The sequence below is a fragment of the Symphodus melops genome, assembly GCF_947650265.1.
Source record: "Symphodus melops genome assembly, chromosome: 19".
Classification (NCBI taxonomy): domain Eukaryota; kingdom Metazoa; phylum Chordata; class Actinopteri; order Labriformes; family Labridae; genus Symphodus; species Symphodus melops.
The window spans coordinates 9320654-9341666 of record NC_136709.1 but is presented as its reverse complement, the minus strand read 5'-3'; the positions used below and the strand labels follow the sequence as shown (position 1 = coordinate 9341666).

At 43.0% G+C, this 21013-nt stretch overlaps 1 protein-coding gene across 3 annotated transcripts in view; it reads right to left on the bottom strand.

Annotated features, from left to right (window-relative positions):
* LOC306841018 (AT-rich interactive domain-containing protein 1B-like) overlaps positions 1 to 20198 on the bottom strand; it is a 202035-nt gene extending 181837 nt beyond the window's left edge. Inside the window, exons 1-4 of one of the 3 annotated variants that reach the window (XM_079370636.1) lie at positions 20066 to 20198; positions 19510 to 19584; positions 19206 to 19319; positions 17002 to 17084 (exon numbers count right to left, since the gene is read on the bottom strand). The gene's annotated coding sequence lies outside the window, so the exon portion shown is untranslated. The other 2 variants (XM_079370637.1, XM_079370628.1) reach the window with 2 other exon arrangements.
* Between the last annotated feature and the right edge of the window lie 815 nt (positions 20199 to 21013).

The window sequence follows — 21013 nt, the reverse complement described above, 5'->3', positions numbered from 1 at the left end:
GTACAACGAAGTGTTCTTCAGCATGAGAAGAAAAAAAATTCAATCCCCTCGCTCCTGTGTGCTTGAGCCGTTCCTACAGTGGCAGAAAATCATAAGAATCACCTGCCTGATGCTGAAAGCAGAAATGATGGCGGTGACGATAAGAGGGAAAAACAACTGCTAATAAATGCATGATTGATATTCTTCTAATGCCAAAATATATGCCCACCGAAGTGACAGAGCAATTACTAATTATTAGTGTGATTATTCACATTTCCCAGCACATTCACGCACCGACAGGAATGTCAACGGCTGCATAAATTAGCGTGAGAATAAAACAGGAGCGGCGGCAGGGCTGAAATGACAAAAGGGCATCTAAAGGAGAATGTTAATAATGATTCCACTAAAACAATTTCCATTAATTTTCAGCCATCTCACCAGGGAGTAATATCTACATGCCTGAGGCAGGTTTAAATTGCATAGTCTGCCTGAAAGAGGAGACAAGACTCCCCAGTGTCCAGCTTCACTCATCAGAAAAGGAAGACTGGAGAAACACCCACGAGACAGCAACACAATAGTGGAAGCTAAAATATTAGCCCGAAGAGAGACATAGTGGATACTCTTTGTTTTTGAGTGATGCTGTGTAACAGAACCGGAGAGCCATGTGCAACGCCACGCTGGATTCGCTGGTTTGTCTTCACAGACACACTGCCTCAGGTGGACGTCCTGCACGATTGCAGCTCTATCTGTGCTGCCTGCTGAGCAGCTAACAGCCAATGTCAAAGGTAGGACGTGAATAATACGATCATTTCATATTCTGACTCCCTGCCAGGAAATATGTCAGTTGGACACAGGGTCACATACCCAGTCAGTGTTTGAATGCAAAGCTGGGGCAGCGAGCTTTGCAGAGAGGAGAGGGAAGGCAGCCAGCTAATGTCACAAATACCCACACCGGGGATCTTCTACTCCCCCCCCCCCCCCCCTTAAGTTATGCCGCTGCCGAGCTGGCTTTGTGCCCCTCTTCACAGCCAATGTGAGGCTGCTTTGCTCCGTGACACCGGGCATGTCTCCTGGGTATGGGCACACCTGGCACACTGTCAGCACACACAGGTTTCAAGACAGGGCGATCAGGGTAAGCAAGGAAGAGGCGGGCGCTCGGAGATATCTTTGGGCAACAAATGTCAATGTGCAATAAACAAACGACGGCACTTTGGAGAGCAGGCCGGCTTTCCACACGAGGCTTTCAAATGGTTTTAAGACTAACAGACGCATGACAAAGACAGGAGGTATACATCCACCCTCATCATAAAGAAATCTAAACAATGTTCACACTTACTCATCTTTGTATGGCAAATGAATATGAAAGGTTGCTTTCTCAACCAATTCTCTTCTGAAATAAATGTGTTTGGAGTCGACATGAAGTAGAAAATAACTTGGAGGGGGGGGGGGCCCTCCTAGCTCACCCATAATTGCAATGCTGAATGATTTAGTATTTAATACTGCAAAAATCTTTTTTTTTGTCGCACCAAAACCAAAGAAGGTGGTTTACTTTTGGGTGTGGAGCCTCCGTTATGTAAAATATTTACCACATATTAATGTTTATAACTCATTTTAAAGTATGTAAAGGAAACATAAAAAGCACCAATCACATTTAGTAAATCCTCCCACAGCCCCTCATACGAGAGTGTATAATGAAAACAAAGTTTCCTCCCAATAAAACTTTTCTAATATCCTGTCCCTCCCCTGCTTCTCCGAGGGGTTGGATGTCTCATTTGCAAGTGAGGGCCAGGAGAAGAGACGGCTGCCCACCAGCCTGTCCGTCAGAGGAGCTCGCTGGGGAGTGCCTGAAGGAGTGTGTGTGTGTGTGTGTGTGTGTGTGTGTGTGTGTGTGTGTGTGTGTGTGTGTGTGTGTGTGTGTGTGTGTGTGTGTGTGTGTGTGTGTTGATTAATATCAGGAGGGCAGGGCAGTGCTCAGGCTGCGGCTGTCGGTGAGAGCGAGAGAGGACAGTTCTTTTCACTGCCGCCGAGGGAGAAGTCTGCTGGCGGAGGGGGTAATGAGCCAGAAACAGGCTGAGAGGAGAGAGGAGAAGGCTGAGGGGAGAGGAGTGGAGGAGGCACAAGGACAGGCCGCCACATTCTACAACCCCCCCCACACACACACACACCCACCCACCTCACGCTCACCCTTCACTCAATCTCTCTCCTTCCCTTACGCTGCCATCTCTCACTTCCCGACAGCAAGCCAAGCACCATCAAGACTCCCCTGAATTTTTTTTTTTTTTTTTTCTTCACCACTTGACACTCATTCCCACTTCCTTCTGTCTGGCTCTCTGTCTCCTCTGCTCTTCATCACTCTCTTACTTGAAAAACACATTTGTGTGCTCGTATCCATATAATACAGATTCAGTGCACATACATTCTTCATGTAAGTAACGTTAAATGCACACAATGGACACAGCACAAGAGCAAAAAATGATAGTAATGATAGTGTTTGCTGAGTTGCTGAAGCTTTTTACATTGAATTACTAAGAGTTAGTAAAAATAAAAATAAGGATGCTCTGATTGTTATAAGTATTCAGTATATCAGTATTGTTATAAAACATGTGGATACAATGGGTAATGTGAAACAGGACTCAACACACAAAGCGTTATTCTCAAACACATTGTTCCTCGAATCTGTTCCCTCGGTTATCAAACAGTTCCAAACTGTATGAACGAGTTTACTTCATAAACAAGGTGAATTCATTCCTGAAGCAAGCAGCAAACTAACTAACTGTTTTCACAAAAGGGGGGGGGGGGGACATGCTGAAGAACAGAAAACATAATGCAGTCGTTGAAATACGTGCATCATGATCGGAGCGGTCGCGTTCAAACACTAATGCACCGAGCGCAGGCCACAGGATACAAAGGTCAGCACCTCCTCCCTCTGGCTTGAGGTGAATTCTTGAATGCAACTGGCTGCATTCTCACAACAGTTCAGTTCGACTTTCTGCTGAAAAAAAAAAGAAAATAGGGGGGGCTGGGAGGAGAAACTCCGGATGAAGTCAGAATGAAAAATGTGGCTGTTAGTGCTTACACACAGCTCCACCTGCAAATATCGGGAGGTTTTTTGTGAAAGTTTGAAAGCCCTATAAGAGAAACAAGTGAGACAGTAAGGGATCAGAAAGGCTACAAAACATTGTCAGCATGAGGGGGAAAAAACACATTTTGAGTTTCCTTTTTAAGCTTTTTCCAAGGCTTATTATTGCAACACCAACAAGGAGAAATGAAAAATTGCATGATGCCCGCTCACTGCATGAAGTGTTTTTGTTCAGTGAAGCAGGCACTGAATGCACAGTGCTGTAAAGCACCTCTTTCTTATGTTTTTTTCTGCAACAAACATCTTAACAACGAGCAACCAGCGAAAAAAAAGTAAAGGGGTTTATTAAAAGAAATGTTGGGAAACTGATGGGCTGGTACATTCCTTCACCTCTCCAATCAGTTTCATTCCCAGAAACAGTGCGTTTCTGTTTAGCTAGCTGCAGCTAAAGAGCTCAACACATTTTCAACAAGAGTTCAAAGAGGCATACACAAAGCAGAGGGAACTCTTGACTTCTAATGGCCAAAAGAAATCCTCTAAACGTCTTCATTTGAAATGTGAGTATTATTCAAAGCATACCTGTATCCTGCTTAAAGAAGTAATTCCACACTGATGTTGGTCTGCAGAACCCTGAAAGAGGTGCACTAGTTCACCTTTGTGTGAAGAATACAATGTTCTGAGGCTCTGTAAATCCCTCTCTCTCTACACCCACACTCGGACAATGTTCATAACGGCGATGGCCTCAGAGCAATCAGCCATAAAAAAAAGAAACAGCCACGGGAAAAATGGGGCAGCATGTGCCTTTTTTACAGTGGCCAGAGGGCCACAGAGTAAACAAGAGGCCACTGGTTGGGGATTAAGAAGGGATGCTCTATGTTTTGTCGGGTCGCGGTGTCAGGGGCTAGTCTTGCTGTCTGAGAATATTACCCTCAGGATGATTTTTTTTTTTTTGTAAGAGCATTGTCCACTGAGCTGTGTGGTGTTTTTTTTTTTTTTTTTTGGAGGGAGGATTGGGCTGTTTGGGGAGAATCAGCAGAGAGAGGATGAATCCACTAAGACTTATGAGGGAGAGCTGGGCCTAGGGGTGGGGGATGAGAGGGGGCAGGAAATAACATGAGCAATTTCATAAATGGAAGGGAGAGGCTGTGACTTCCTAAATCGTCTGTGAAAGACAGAGGGGGAGGGGGGGGTGGCGGCGGGGGCGATAGTGGGTGAAGGGGACGACAGAAAAAGATGGAGGGAGGCCAGAGGGAGCATGACGCAAAGTGTGAAAGAGACAGAAGAGGAGAGCCGGGGCTTGGTGGTAAATGGATATAACTGGGTGAGGGAAGCAGGGGCAGAGTGAGAAAGAGAGAGGCTGGAGAGATGAAAAGATGAAGAGGGCAGATTTCCCACCAGCTGAGTGAGCACCTCTATTACCCTTTCCCTTTCCCCCTCCATGCCTCCCTCAGCCGTGCCCTCCCCTCCTCTATCTCTGTGTCCTATCAGCCTCAGTGTGGCATCCTCTCACATCAGATTAGCTCAAGCCCAGAGAGATGGCTCAAACTCCTCTGTCAAAGTTATTTAAAACACATCTGATGCTGAGGCCACGCTCCGCTCTACTCCCTCCCGCCATCTGTCTTTCTCCCTGTAACGTCCTTGTCGTGGGCAAACTTAAGCTGAGGCTGGAGCTCCAGCCTTGGCAGCTCAGCTGGGATGCTTATCTCCCCATAGCGTAGTAAGTCACTATCAATCAAACATGAGGGTGCAGGGGAGGACCTAGGTGTGGCAGGAGGCAGGAAGGAAGGGGGACTGCAGGTGACTTGCATAAATCACCAGCCTGGGGGGAAAGATGTCAGAGATAAACATGACCTGGATACTCAGATTCATATTTCCTCTTTGAGCGCAGATTACAAAATGACCCTCCAGAGGTAAAGCCCATTTAAAAGACGTTTATTTTTCATCATGAAGACAAGCGACTTTACAAAAAAAATAAAACATTGGCTTTATATCCTTTTCTGTTATTGTGTATTTTGGTCCTTGCAAATCAATAAAAAACATTGTAGGTGAGAGTGGACCACTGAAATTCAAGAGAGAAGTTAAGGGAGGCTTGGCTTTATAGACGCATGTCTGCACATTGACCAGCACGCTATGGATGACTCCTGTGAGTGAGAGCAGATCAGATCACACCATGAGCCACTGTGTCAGGACTTCATCCCTCCTGATGAGGGAGGCCAATTCAACGCGGCGTGGCACAGCCCGCTTCAGCCCATTTTCTGACAGAGACGGCTGTTTGAGCTCTCCAGTCATGGCCTCAGTGATGAATGGCCTCCACTGCCGGGGAAAGAAAGGAAAAGGGGGCCTGGGAGCCCTCCGAGGATCAATACGTACGCACTGGAGGACCTGCTTCGCATGTTAAAAACCCCTGATCCAGCCCCAGCCCCCTGCTTGCCTGCCCCGCTGTCTCCTGCATAACTGACGGACAAGCCTCTGGGAGCGAATGGGCGGGGAACGGAGTCTGAGGGGGGGGGGGGGGGGATTTCAGTGTGTGTATGTGTGGATGCATGTGTATCTACATGAAGTGTGTCAGCAGGTTTCTAGAGGGGTTGGCATGTCAGCAAACTCAAGGTCGACACTGGCACACACACGAGCGTAAGAAGCACACAGACACACGCTCACACAACTCTGCAAATCTGTCGGTGCTCTGAAAGGGGCCACACTGTGACATGGTAATTCAGAGGTGTCTAAGGCGATGGATATCCTATTAATGAGCCCAAAACAATGACTAGACTAATGAGCTTATAATGGGAATATTGAATGCATGGGAATGGGATTGGGCCTTGTGTGAGCCAAGAAGGGGGACCATTGAATGAGAGCCAATGCACAAGGGCTAGAGGGCTAAAAGCTTGAGACGAATACAAACTGCAAGGGGCGTAGCAGGGGCTGTAAGGGTAGTGCCGCGTGGAGGGGTGCAGTCAACCCAAATCAATACACCCCTACCCGCCTTGCCTGGTTGGATTTGTGATATACGAGAGCTGGCGACCCTTCTGAGCATAAATAAAACATGAAAATGCAACAAATTATCAGGCCGAACGGACAAAGATCTATTCACTGAGTAATGTTGTATTTTTTTATTTGTCAGATCAGTCTGGGGAGGGAGGGACTGATTGTTAGCCTGCATCCAATTTGAGTCAGCCGGGTGCTGAGATGTGATTCAGCTTCTGTTTGTGAATTAATGAATTAATCAAAGACTGGCTGGTTGGGGGGGGGGGGGGGGGGGGGGGGGGGGGATGAGAAGCGAACCGAGCAAAACGAGAGAACCGCAAGCTGTGACGGGCTAATAGCTGCGAAAGGAATTACAGTCCAATTGCTCTGTTTTATTCTGACCCTAATGCTGCCGAGGCCCTTTGCTGCGAGCCGGCAGCCCCTCTGTGTGATTTGATTCCATTTGGAGAGCCTTATTTTCCTCTTGATCTCACACATTAAGGACCTTGCTATTCACCAAAACAGGGGGGGGGGGGAAACCAAGAGGACAGTCAAAGCAATGGAATGGATTAGCACACAGCTGTTGAGACCGGGCAGGTCAATGCTTTAAATCTCTGAACCTGTCCGCTTCAATCTGCTGGCCTGTACTTCACAGACACATGTGGATCTAAAAGGGAAGAACAGCTCTGAACGAGATGGTTGACAATAAAGAGCCTCTGGTTTTCCAACAAGTTAACTGGTGCCAGTGGTGTAGGGAAGTCACCACGGACCCGAGTGCGTGCACACAAACACACACACTATATAAATGAATAAAATTGTCTTGAAATAGATTTCTAGCCTTATGTTATGATTATGTAGGGATAACGTTGTAGCGTCTATCCTCCTAATGTTACCTAGCACATGGATGTTGAAGCGAGGGTCGAAGTGCTGCATTGCTGCGAGGAAGGTTCCGGGGGTCAACTGTGGACTGGCGACTGTTTATCGAAACCAAACGAGTCTAAGCTAGCTTTGCTGCCCTCTCCTCCTGTTCTTTTCTCTCTGGTCGTTTTTTGACTTCCTCCTTTGTGTTTGAAAAGCATTTGAATTACTTGGTCGACTCTGAGATGCGCACTGTGCCTAAACTGGGCCTAAACTAGCTACATCACATAATCACATATTACCCAGTATTCATCACTGCATATTTATAAATGACAAAAATACCAAAGAAAATGTGAAATTATTCATTTAATGCAGATCATTTTGTTATAGATTGTGACTGACACAAACAAAAAGAAAAACCATGATGGTGATCAGTCTGCCTCTTCAAGGCGATATAGAGCAAATTTCACCATTGAATTTTTGACATGTGCTTCTCTGACCACCAGTTTAAATGACATTCACAAAGTCAGATAGAGACCCAGTATACAGTAGAGGGGGCCCGACCTCTTCCAGGCCCCAGTGTAACTGACGCCATTGACTGGTGCCCTGTTAAATAGGTCCTTCGTCAGATCATCTTTACAACATGGACAATATCGTTACGGTTACTTTGATCATGAAAGATCCAATTCCAGATCTTGAAAAGGCATGTTGCATTCCTCAATGTGGGATATTTACATACTTAAATGTATTGTCTACAGCTCCAAACACTTAACTTAAAGTATAGCACAACTAGCTTTCAATCTTGAACTCCATGCTAATAAATGAGACACAATGTTGACCTTCAGTCGACAGATGTCCCTGCTGTCTGTGAGAGTGTGTGTTGGATGCTGAGGTAAGGGATGGAACTTTACCAGCAGTGCTTGTCTGCCCACAGCGCAGTCGGCCAATTATCCCTCTTAATTATCTATTGACGAGGTGGAATTGATGTTTTTGGAGCGCTGATTGGATAATCAGGAATGTTGGCCACAGTTATTCTCCTTGGCTGGTCTCACTCATCTGTCCAATCTGGTCTCCTTGTTTGAGTAATCTGCTCAGTTACACAACACTGTCCTGCTAAACAATAATTCATTGTCACAGTGAAAGGCAGGGCAGATATTGTATGCTGATACTGAAGTTAGAGTGGTAATATGTGCTGTGGTTCATGGGTTTACTTAAAGAATGGGAACCTTTCCATTCATTAACCTCCACCTTTATCTGCAGACAGGCCAGCGCTTCTTCCAGTGGTTCCATTTCCAAAACAGACACATTCTGAACAAAGGAACTTAGCTACATTCCTTTCTGCCCAGCCCCCCTCTCAACCCCTTTTTTTCACATCAGCAGCCTGTTTTCTTCAGCTGGCACAGGACCAGGCAGAAACTGGGAACAGGAGAGCACAAGAGTGGAGTGACACTGATTGTGCCTCCTCTAATTAAACCCTACCTGACCCCAGTGTTGGGACATCATTAGTTCTCCCTTGTAATCATCACACAGCAGCAATTACATTCTGTTTGGTCCCATTTGCATTTCACAAGATTTCCCTGAACAATCAAATTCAAAATGGGAAAAGAGAAAGAATAAACCATGGAAGTCCTAAAAATAAGGCCACTCCATTCAATTTCAAACCGGTGTGCTGCTTTAGATTATTGCAAAAAGAGAAAGCCTTTTTGAAAATTATCAAGCAAGTGGCTAGGATTGTGGTCTAAGACCGCTCTCTCATTAATCATGAATGCTATCATGATGTTGTCTTTACTGACAGGAAGGTTTATCCATTTTTGACCGAAAAATACAATCACAGTCATTTCGAACTGTTTAAAAACACACCGTCCATATATTCTACCAGGAAGCAGAATTGAGATTATTTCAAAAGTTCCTCTAAATTTTGCAACATAGACGGGAAAAGACAGACAGCAACTCAGACACTAAAAATAATCACACTCCAGAATTCTCCACTGCAGCAACCCTACGTCTCCCCACTTTCAGAAAGTACACTACTTGGAAACACACACACACACACACCCACAGTGGTGCAGAATAGAGCCATCTATGTAAGTATGTACTTCAGGGGAAGTGCAAAAGGGCAGATCTTCCATCGGTATTCCGGGTGACAGGAATGTGTGTTGGGATAGAGCTTCTCTCCCTGAGATGCTGTCGACGCAGACACAGTCATACGTCACACACATAAAAGAGGGCCCTTTGAAAGCTCAAACACGCTGTTGGCATTCGAACAAGCTCCAAGGAAAGGAGGCTATTTCCTGCGAGCTCCTCTCGTTCGTCTGCTGTTACTAAATCTGACAACAACAGCAGCAGAGTGAGGTCGCTGTGTTAAGAAAAGAGTTCTACTGACAACGCCACAGGCCTGTTGCTTTCCAGGCAGAACATCATCAGACGTACATTAATATCTCCAAGCTGCCGTACACAGAAAAAAACACTATCATTATTGAAAGAGTGAACGCAGCTGCGGAATAATGTCAAAGAAAACAATGCACACATCAGCATCAAAATGATCACGAGAAAAGGTGCCGAAGATTCTACGGGCCATAGATTAGTTTGTAGGTTTGTCATCAGACGACTGTGGATTGTTCAGGAAGGAAGAACGTGTTTCCTCGTGATGCTGTGAAGCAAAACGATTTAAGTTCAAACTCACATTCTCAACGCCTCAAAATATTGTCAGGGCAGTGACACTCGTGTGTCGATCCCATCCCGTGCGACGCCCTCAACTGGCTTTTCTCTCCCAAACCAATCTCCACTCAAGTGTTTCTAATCTCTGCAAAGTCTGTGGAGAGTCACTGCTGTGAGATGGATGGACTCTTAACTGTGTCTTGAAACAAGATCATCTGACTGATATACTGTGAGATGCACTCATTTGTTTAGAGTTGGAGGGTGAGCTTTGGGATTTCTGACAAGATGACGCCATAATACAACGTGGCTGCGAATCAAATCACAGACCTTCAATAGGACAGAGTTTACGTGAGTTTTGCCATCGAGCACCTCTGACAAAGTGCTATATTCATCGTCAAATGAAGAACTGTGCTCTCCACTAACCACTTCAGGGTTATAAAAGAAATCAGTCATGTGCGGATTGATCCTGGAAGAATTCGGATCAACACGCACACATCCAAGGTTTGATCTATTCATCAGCCATGGAGCACATACATGCAGGATTATTGAATTTTTAACATGTCTATTCACTGGGGGTTACCCATAAATCTCTGCCCTCTGACAGAAGCAAGAAAGAGGTTTGAGTGTTAGATGACACTAAAGATTCTGCTCATTCACAACAGTGAAAGGAGACCTTGCTTATTCCACAGGGAACAACTATGTTACTATTTCTATTTAGGATTCACTATTTTTCACTGTCTTCTTTGTAAAACACATTTCAGAGCTTCGGTTCATCTTAAAACATCTAAAAAGAATCCAATTAAGTCTTAAGCATACACGTCTATTGACCACCTTTTTTTTTTTAGCTATTGAAATTGAAATCCAATGAACATTTTATAATTCTGCTTCAATCAGTTCAGGGTGTTATAAAAAATAAAAACACAGCGTATACTTTTGCTAAATTAGAGTCCTACACTGTGAATAATACATCCGTTATTTCATTCATCTAAAAGTCTTTTAAAAAGATTGTACCAAAAAATGTGTACCAATCCAGCTGCAGTCAATTATTTAACTGTTCCACTTTTGAGCAAAGCTCACACTACATGTCTGATTATACTATACAGACGCTGGAAGGTGCACAAAGCATTGGTATGCCTGCATTGTCTTCATTACTATCACATGTGCGTGGTGCTCGTTCTACTGCTGCATGTTAAGCTTCGAAGGATGATGCTGCCAGAAGCTTCATAAAACAAACACTTTTACACACAATTAAGTTTTGACACCACAGCTTTAACAACTTTAAGATAGCCCAAAGTCAATCTGATATCCTCAAAAAAGACACAGAATGTACTCCAATGATCAATAAAAAGTGTGAACAGAAAGAACAGATTGCCAGGACATCATCAAACTGTATGTTAAAGCGTCAGGAAAAAAAATCCCAATAGTGAAAGTAGATGTACCTGCTGTGTTTAAATTCAGTGTGATGAGCATCACAATGAATTCTATCTTTATATTTTCACTGCACTGGCCCGCATTAAGCTATACAATAAAATGAGCCTCTCTTTGAAATTGCAATTACTTTCTGAGGAAATTAATCATATAAAGGAGCAGTGTGATAAGAACTGCTAACAGGTTATTACAGCAAGCCGTGTTCATCATGGCTAAAAACTTACCTCATACCATCAGGAGGGAACAAAGTGCATTCTGGAGCCAGATTTCACATTAAGGCAATTTAAAATATTCCAGACTGCCTAATTTAGGGGTCGGACTTCTGTGTAACTTAATTCGACAAGATTAATTATACAATTAAATCCAAACTTCTCTCAATTATGTGGAGAAATGCTGCCTGCCTGCTCGGGCCGACCCTTCACCTTTGCAGAGGCGAGGTACCTGATAAGCATAATTTCACCAGGAGCAGGAGAAATTGCTGCCTGTTTTGTTGCTGTGCTCGACTCAGCACATTATAGTTCTTAATTGCTGGCGGACTTCCTAACTGTGCCCTTGACAGCTGAAGGCAAAATGTTATGCCGTTCACCCGTATATTAGGGGACGTGCGGGAGCTCTTTCGTGAGTGACAGGACGATCCGGTGAAACAAAAGACTTAAATTGTGTGTCAATTGATTCTGTAATTACAATTGGCAGGCTTGCCACTTCAGTTTCATTGATTTATCATCCGTGACGAGTGAGTACTTCATGACATAATGTGGTGGGAGCGTCATATTAGTCTATTTCATCTCTAAAATGTGGGGTCTTGGAGGTCAAGGTGGGTGACCTACAGTATTTTAGGACGCCCAAAGTTGGCTGAATCGCCTGTTTTGCGTTCATGTTCTCCCTCTTCAAAAAAGTATTCCTTCTCGACTGTCCTTTCAAACCGGTACCTGTTAAGTGGCCACTGACATCCAAAATGCAGGACCCCTACTAACCACCAACATGCCCCTTTCATATTTATATTGAGCCTATAAACTGAACCAGCAGGAATGAGTTACAAAGAGCAGGTGGGCTCATCCTCCTTGACAAGTGGCCATTATCAACACCATTCTCAGAGTGGAAAAGGGAAACCACCTGGGACGGCTGTAAAACCTCTTTCAAAGACCTTCAGAATCCCAGTTTCTCCCCTCGCTCCCTCTCTCTCTCAATCCCTCCCTGTCATCATTTTATTCGCCCTCTCTCCGCTCCCTCCAGAGGGGGGGGGGGGGGGGGCTGGCGCTTGGGAGGGAGGGAGGGAGTTTAGGTGTACTTGACCTTAATCCGCCCAGCAGTGAGTTTCAAAGAGATGACATGCAACCTCGTAGGTAAAGGGCAATTGTTTCTCTTTCCCTCTTCTGAGAGCCAATTTACAGCCCCCGGGGACTTTTTTTTTCTAAAGCTGCAAACTATTTCAGGTCCTGCCACATTGTTTTGGATTCACTCGGCTGGAAGGAGCTAAAACAGCAAGCACCTTCTCTTCCCTTTCTCTCCTCCCTCCTTTGGTCCATTAAATCCCGTTCATACCTCCTGAAACAGAGCAGTGTATTTGCATTTCACAGACCCTGTGTATGTGTGCCCTGTGGTATAAAATGTTTAGCTGTCTATTGCTATGGCGACTGGAGTACACAATCACATTAATCTCGAAGACGGCCATCAGCTTGAAGTGAGAATAAATCACCGAAAAGGAAATAAATCCCATCAGTGATATCGTGTGTGCCTCAGGTCATGAGCGCCCAGCAGAAAATGCCTTCAGGAAGTGATGGAGTCAATAGATTCTGCAAAGCAAGAAATTCAGAAGAGTCAAGATGATGGAAATAAAAATAAAAATGGTCTTAGTGGCGTTTCGAGGGGCTTAAAGCATAGTGTCCAAAGATACAAGTGCAAGGTGACCGCCAATGAGTTTTTTTTTTTTTTTTTTTTTCAGATTATCTACAGAAAGTTCACGTACCATGATTGATGAGCAAGTTGACTCTCTAACATGACCAAACAGTTGTAAGACGCCCTGATCAGAACAAATCATGAGCAGACCATGCTGTTTCCACATCAACCAATGGCACAGAACAAGTGCATCTGTGTTTCCAACTGTAAACAAAGAATTCATCTATTCAAGAAGATTGAAATCAGTTTGTCAAAAGACAAAACTGCAGCTCAGATTGTTCTCACACAGCCACGGAGCTCTGATAGATTTGCCAAATACTCATATAGAAGAACCGAGGAGTAATGCATATTTAACAATGTATAAAGGCAGAGAATTAACCATGAGACGAGTCCTGCTGAGCCAATGGGGGCCATGAATTAATAATTTGGAGTGAAGTTATTAAGTTATTTGTTAACAGTAAATATTCTGTATGTGTCCCTGAGAGCATGACTTTTTAATAATCTGGAGTTTTTAAACTTTAATGTTTTGCTCGGTTCTGGAAATAATGGTGCTTAGCTGTAATTGATTCTTCTGGAGTGGAGTAATTATGACGGCTGTGTCATTGAAACCCGATCGACTAGGCCCTGGGTGATGAGGGAGGGAGGGAGAGAGAGAGGGAGAGAGAGAGAGAGAGAGAGAGAGAGAGAAAGACATGGTGGAGATGTAGGTTTGGATATGTCTCTTGATGTATAGGTTGATAAAACTGGAGGCAGAATATTAAATACTGGTGGGAATAGCCTTCAACACTGAGCTATCCATCTTTTTATCTTCATTTTTTTTTCAGGCCTTAAATCCTTTATTGTCCACTGGTCCTTCTTGCTGAGAAGGTTTTAGCTTAGCTCCTTTCTTTGCCTTGCTCACATCCATCTGTTTGCAACTATTGCCCCTGAATGTTTCTTGCTCCTCGCGGGTCACTATGCCAACGGCAGCAGGCAGAGTCATTCTTAGCAGGCTTGTGTTTAATCCATCAGGGCTCAGTATTAATTACTCAAACATCCACAGGGCTCCGAAGTGAGCTGATGTACACTGGCTCTGCTCTTTTAAGCGATCCAAAAAACTACACATATTGTTAGTGTAGGACTCAAAGTTAGAAGTCAGACACCCTAACAACCATTCCTAACCAGGCAAACGATGCATACTGTAGAGCACAGGGCAGGAGGCAGCAAAGTAAAACACACACACACACACACACACACACACACACACACACACACACACACACACACACACACACACACACACACACACACACACACACACACACACACACACACACACACACACACACACACACACACACAGGTAAAGGTGTACGGTCATCTGCAACTGATGGGGACCAAGAACACACCACTTCATGATCCGGACCACCGGGAGAGAAATGCCAATTGTCTGTTGGGTTAAGTCCCTACAGCCATCAAACACACACATAACATGCATGCACACACAAGCACACGCATACGCACAAGCACACAGGGTCCTGTCTAGAGTGGCATAGCAGGCCCTGGTCACAGCTGCTCTCCCCCGCCTCGGGAGGAATTGCTTCCATTTGGCCTGTCACTTTGGCCAGGGCCACTGTGGCTTTTCTCATTTGTCAGAGAGCGGGGGCGATCCTCTGGCTCTAACGGCTAATCTGCAGCCGCAGGCTACACAACACACACACACACACAATTTTCTCTCATCTGACTGATATAGGTGTTAGTTCACAAGGGTCTTTTTACTCTTTCCATTCAGCAAGGGGAAAAACCAGAGCAACAAGTAAGACACAGAGCGAGAGAGATGTCAACAGTATCAAGGTCGAGGATACACTCTCATGTCTGAGATAGCTTCTTATTATTCACACAGGCTGAATTATAATGAGATTATATTCTCACAACTAATGCCAAATCCTTCTTGCTATTGACTTGAAGAACTACAAACAACACACAAAGGTAATTGGACATGGTCTCTGTAATTATCCTCTGATGGAGGCACAAAATATTGCTTTCACTGTAACACCAAGTAGTCTGAGATGCACATTCTCCTACATGCATGAGCGCTCAGTTAGCACTTGATTAGGAGGAGAAATGATTCAGTGGGTCTCGGAGACGAATATCAAGGTCCAAATGAACATGAAATTGCCTGTATTCATAAATAGATAGAGAATATTCCTTGCGATCAACTTTGTCTTGCTTGATTTTATTACAGTATATCGTGGAATGATTACACCATAACAGTCTAGCGATAGCGGCTAGTAGCATTTAATAGCACTGAGGGAACGGCGCAGTCCAATTAAAGAGCTGTCACACAAGGCTTTGAGGGAAACATGGCCAACGTGCTGTGCCAAAGCCGATCCTATCATTACAGGCTGCCGTGGCTTTGAGGTACAAATGCTTTCAAGTCTTTCTTTCCGCTGCAGTCAACATGTGATGGCTCTGCTTGATTATTAGTCCGTCTTAAATCTGCTATCAATATGCAGCAACCTGTGAGATCTATATTGGAATGAAAATGTATTCCTATGATCAAAGGCAGTTCAAATTGGTTTGTCTCTCAAGATAAAACAAAAACAAAAAAAAGCCAAGGCTCTCTTGAAGGTTTTCATATGGAGAGCAAAAGAGCATTGAAGGGGACACTGTGTCAGGTCAGGGCTGTGCATGATTAGTAGACGACACGATTATACATTACCACCCTTGTAAGCCGGCACCAGAGATACTCTTCGGTTATTTTTATAAACATATGCCCACAATGCCAGATAAATGTTGCGGCTCCGCTTTAACGCAGCCACCCGCCACAGCTGTAGCTAGGTTAAAGAATAATCTTCTGCCTGGATGTAAACCAGTACAGTGGATGGCTCCCTGTCGGAGCAGGTCAGCTAAACTGGCACATTACAGATTGTCCGGAGCAGTGCATGATCACATTCTTCGCCGCAGGTATGTTGACGTTAACCTGCAAAGGAGGATTGAAGGCTATGTTGCTGGCATTGCTAACGTTAGCCACATTCAGTAAACTCATTTGACGCAGCGTGCTCGCAACATGCACATCACAAAGTATCGTACATTTCAGCGGGATTTAAAGTAGTCGTTAATGGAATTCTTGATGAATTTCGTGAACTGTTTCAAATAGCACATAAAACGGCGACATGCAACATGCTTTTCTGGGGTTGCAAAATTCCGGGAATTTTCAAAGTTGGAAACTCTCCATTGGGAATTAACAGGAATTTATGGGATTAAACAGGGATAAATGTGAATTATAAAATTGAAGGTTGGCCTTGAACATGGAACTTAATGTAGTTAGGAAAATGCCTCATCTTGACTAAAACGAGCAGATTCCATGCAAGAAGACTTGAATATCTATGCTAATCCTCAATCACATGCACACTGCATAATGCAGGGCTGATTAGGCCACGCCCCCTACATGCACTCTGCACTCCTCCATCACAGACACAGATGATTTCTCGAACCCTGGGCCACACTTTGAGCCCATAGCACAAGACTGTTGATGCCACACATTTTAGCCTGTCGACTACAAGTTTTTGATTTGGAAAATTTCCAAAATATCCAAGCTTAACTTCCCATGGAAAGTTTTCCGGAAACTTCACCACACCTTTGCAACCCTTCCATCATGGTAAAACAGATTTTCTTTGGGCGCTGGTTTAGCTCAGCTGGTAGAGCAGATGCCCAGAGTCTGATTCATGCTGGTCTCAGGTTGGACTGCCTATCCTGCAGCTGTTGGGTGTCAGGATCTCTCACTCCTTATTGCCCGTCTCTGACGCGTCACATAAAGGCAGAAAAGCCCCCCCCCCCCACGAGACTTGTCGAGTAATCTACATTTAAATAACAATAATCATTTAGATTTCTGTGAAATCAACATGGAAATGAGTTGTTGGGAACATCCACTGTCAGCATATAAGAGCTAAAATATTTTTTTTAAAAGTCTTTGAAAAAAAGAAGCTTTGGCCAGACAGTATAATTTGTTGGCAGCCTGTGTGACATTTTGTTTTGATGACATTTCAAGGCAAAGCGAGTTTTGTTTCTTTTTTTTTTTGCAAGACAGTCCTGCACATGTTCATAGTTAGTGACTGACAGATGTGAGATTTGATCAGGAAGACAAACAATTGGAGTACCTGGGATTTAGTCCACCTCTGGATACTCCTGCCATCCCATCATTGACCAAGGACACTTTGTCGAGTCAACTGGTCACGAACTCCTTAAGAAGACAGAGGTGTAAAAGCAGAGGACTTACAGAAGTAGCTGCAGACCTTTGGCTTTATAATTGCCACACACATTGATCCAAGTTTCATCCTTAATTCACAAATCATTGAAAAACATATTAAAGAAACCATCATTTGAGTGATGGTCATAACTTCAGAAGTATTTCTGACAACCTTAATGAATTCCCAGGTTTAATTATTTCTTAATATTGACATTTTTAATCAAGCAACATAATTGGACGGCCTGTGTTCAGTGGCAATCATTTAAGCAGGCACTGAAAAATTAATATAAAAATTATTAATGAATGCTACCGCTTTTAATTGCTGTGTACCCATATTTATAATTGCTGCCGCATCCTCCTTGAAATGACATGGTGACAAATGCAAGTGTCATGTCAGCGCATTCCTTCTTCATCTCACACCTCAATCAAAGCTAATCCATTTCACCTCAGCTAGCAACATTGAAACAAATTAGAGTCCCATTCATTTGCCACCTTCATTAATGCATCTTGTTTCCAAGGTTACAATCATTTAGTGACTGAGGAACAAATACATTCAAAGAACAGCAGCTTTGATATTTGCAGAGGAAGATGAGGATGGAGCTTACTGGGAAAAACAAATCAGCCAAGAGTTTTAATCCTCTGGCTCCAAAGTGTTCCGCACATGTTTATCACAAAACAAAGCCTTTTTCATCTGAACAAACATTTTAATATTAGATTTTAGAAGCCTATGCCCACCGACTACTGTTCATAATTCAAACCCAGCCTTGCCAACGTTATACTAGAAAGTAAATACTGCATTCAATCATCCATATCCCAATCCTGACAGGAGACAGTGTGAGCAGTTGCCGCACAATGTCATTACATTCCTAGTGTTTCCTCCCGTGGCTTGATGTGACAACACCAGACACAATGACCCAATTTGGCTGAGTGGCTATAGGGGGGTGCCAATAGTAGGTTGTATCATAAATACTGTTCAAAGACCCTCTTACAGGCAATAATGCAATTTCTTTTAAGTAATGAAACGCAGCAATATAAAATGTCAAAATTTGAAAAGTGTTTACACACCACGTTTGCTTCTTTTCTCACATCAGACGAGGGAGGAAAAAAAAACAGAGCCTAAAGAAATGCAAGGGCTGGAGGTGGTGGGGGCAATGATGAGCTCTCTGACTAGCCTCTTTCGCATGCAAATCATATCTGAATTTGTCATTAGCATAAATGCATGAGCAACTTTAAATGCTTTTAATTTTCAATCTCGCCAAGCAGAGGAGTAATTTGTCACTGTCAGGATGGGAGACTAAAAGGGGGTGGGGGGGGGGACCAAAGGGAGCCAAGGACTCCATGCTAAACTGAAATCACAGAAAATTTCTGATTTACTAATTGACTGATGTGCAGTTCAGTCAAGTTGCCTTGAAGGTGTAAATAATTCTGTGTATATCAAATGGCAAAAAATGAGAGAGTGTGGGGTGGATGCGGAAAAGCACATTAGGCTACATGATGCTTTTCCCCAGGCCATCCCTTTTTTCTGCTGATTTTAATTCCCAGCCTTTCACATTTTCACTTTATCCCTTTAAAGGGCTGCAAGTTTTATGTGTTAGTGCATAATCACAGATAATCAACTGGAAATTAAAAGAAAATGTCACATTTTCTTTCACATCTCTTTGCCATTACACGAAAAGAAGCAGCTCAAAGCGATTCAGCGGCAGAGCACATAAAAACATTCCAGCTTATCTCATAAGCATTTTTAAGTCGCTTCGAATTTTATCTCCATTCTTTCAAGATGTAAGATCAATTGACACTGCACTCTGAAGTCTAAACCACTAATGCTTTCTTTTTTTAATTTTTTTTTTTTTTTAACAAAGCAGTTCAGGTTCAGAAAAACCTTGTGAGCTAAATTTAGCTGTAGGTGAAAACAGGGGAAATCTTTAACAAGCGTACCATTTAAACGACATAAGACAACTATAAACACATCATTATTATTCAAAAATAAAAAGAAAGACAGCCGCAGAATAGGGCAAGCTGCTTATCCAAAATGCAGAGATCTTGTGGATTTCATTGGCCTGAACAAATACTGCCAATCTTGATGAACTACATGCCTTCGCCTCATATTGGCCTTACCTGATTCTCCCATTCTCACATCTTTAAACTTCATCACCTCCACAGGATCTCAAACAATGAGTCCTGAGCCTCAGTTTGAACAGATTGTCACTCGGTCCAGCCTCACACCTCCTCCTGAGGACAGGCAGACCATTTACATATGGTGTAAAAAAAGAGATGTGAAACACATCCATGTAAACTCATAATGAACAATGAAAAAAGTGTCTAATCTTCAGAAAGATTTCCAAGGTCATGCTTTTTTTGTGTTAAGCGTTTAACAAGTGTGTTTCCACCACATCCAACATGTTTAAAAACACCTCATTACCTTTCTCATCTGTGCTGCACATGGAGGTGGTTGCTGTCATTGGGCACTCTGCGCTCACCACATCATGCTGGACAACTGATGAAACCCTAAAAATACAATAAACACAATAAAACGGTTTCCGTTCACCTTGTAAATGTAGCTTGACTTTAGCTGAATCTTTCAGCAGCAGTTTGCTCATTTAAATACAATTCACTTGAAATAATAAAATACGTAAAGTACAACAAATAGCTTTGGATTTAAAGTCAAGATGTTAAAAGTTAAGTTAAAATGTGAATCAAATGAAACTATAACCTCTGTGTTTAGAAAAAGCGCTATATAAAACAAATGTATTAGAAATTATTAGATAAATATTTATATGTTGTTGATGTGACGAACTCATCTTTAAACTTACTAGGCTAGCGTTTTACAACAATCTACCTTAAACTCCATCAAAAGACTGGCTCAGGTAAACAAAGGTCCTCCCTGCATTCACCTGTCAGCTAACATGAAAGCACGCTAATAATAATATTTATACTGGCCGCTTAGTTTTGTATAAATAAACGTTAAAAAGGTGTACCTGACATTGGACAGTTATTTCTGCTGTGTTAAAACAAAGTACGGTTTATGTAAACAAGGTGTAAGGAGGAAGCTTAAATACGCTTCTAGCTAGCTCCTCCACCTCCTCTGCAGTCAGAGGAAATATTCTCGGATGCACGGGTTCAACCTTTAGGGGCTGTCAATCATAAATCAAAGGGCCCTTGTGTGTAGTGCATGACAGCTCATCAGGACAGTCTGTAAGTATCATGTCTTTTTTTTTTTTTATCTACACCTGCTACAGTCAAGTTAAGATTAACATTCATTTTGAAATAATAGGCTATCACTAAACTGATTTTTGTATTATTATTATTATTATTATTATTATTATTATTATAAAAAATGTATTTTAGTCTAGAGGAACAATCTCGTCAGGCTTACTGCTCATTTAAGCTATAGCCTACTGACAATTATGATAAAGTGTCTTAAAGACAAATCTAAAAACAATAAACTAAATGGCATTTAACACTTGAATAAAGGTCAGCACCCAAAGTAAGGGTAGATGCATGTTTTGTACAAAACAACAACAGCGGCCAACACACGTTTAAATAAAGTTGCCTACAATCATTTGAGCACACAAAAACAGCCGACATGGCACAGACTACATGGCCCTTACCTACTTGGAGCAATATACACTGACATACAGTTCAGTACAAGCAGCATGGGTGGAAAAGGATGCAGCTGTGACTAAACTGTGTTCGTTTTTACACCAGGCTTATACTGCCCTCCAGTGTTGGAAGGATGAATGTAGATAAAGAGAGCGGTCACAAGAAAAGCAACACTTGTTCTTAGTAAAACAATTGAATCAAACTATCGCAATTATTTACCATAGGCCAAATATAAATTGTCTATCCATTGTTCGTGGTAATTGTAGGCCTATCTTTACAGACACACAGTAGTCTTTATATTGGCCTATATATTTTCCATAAAC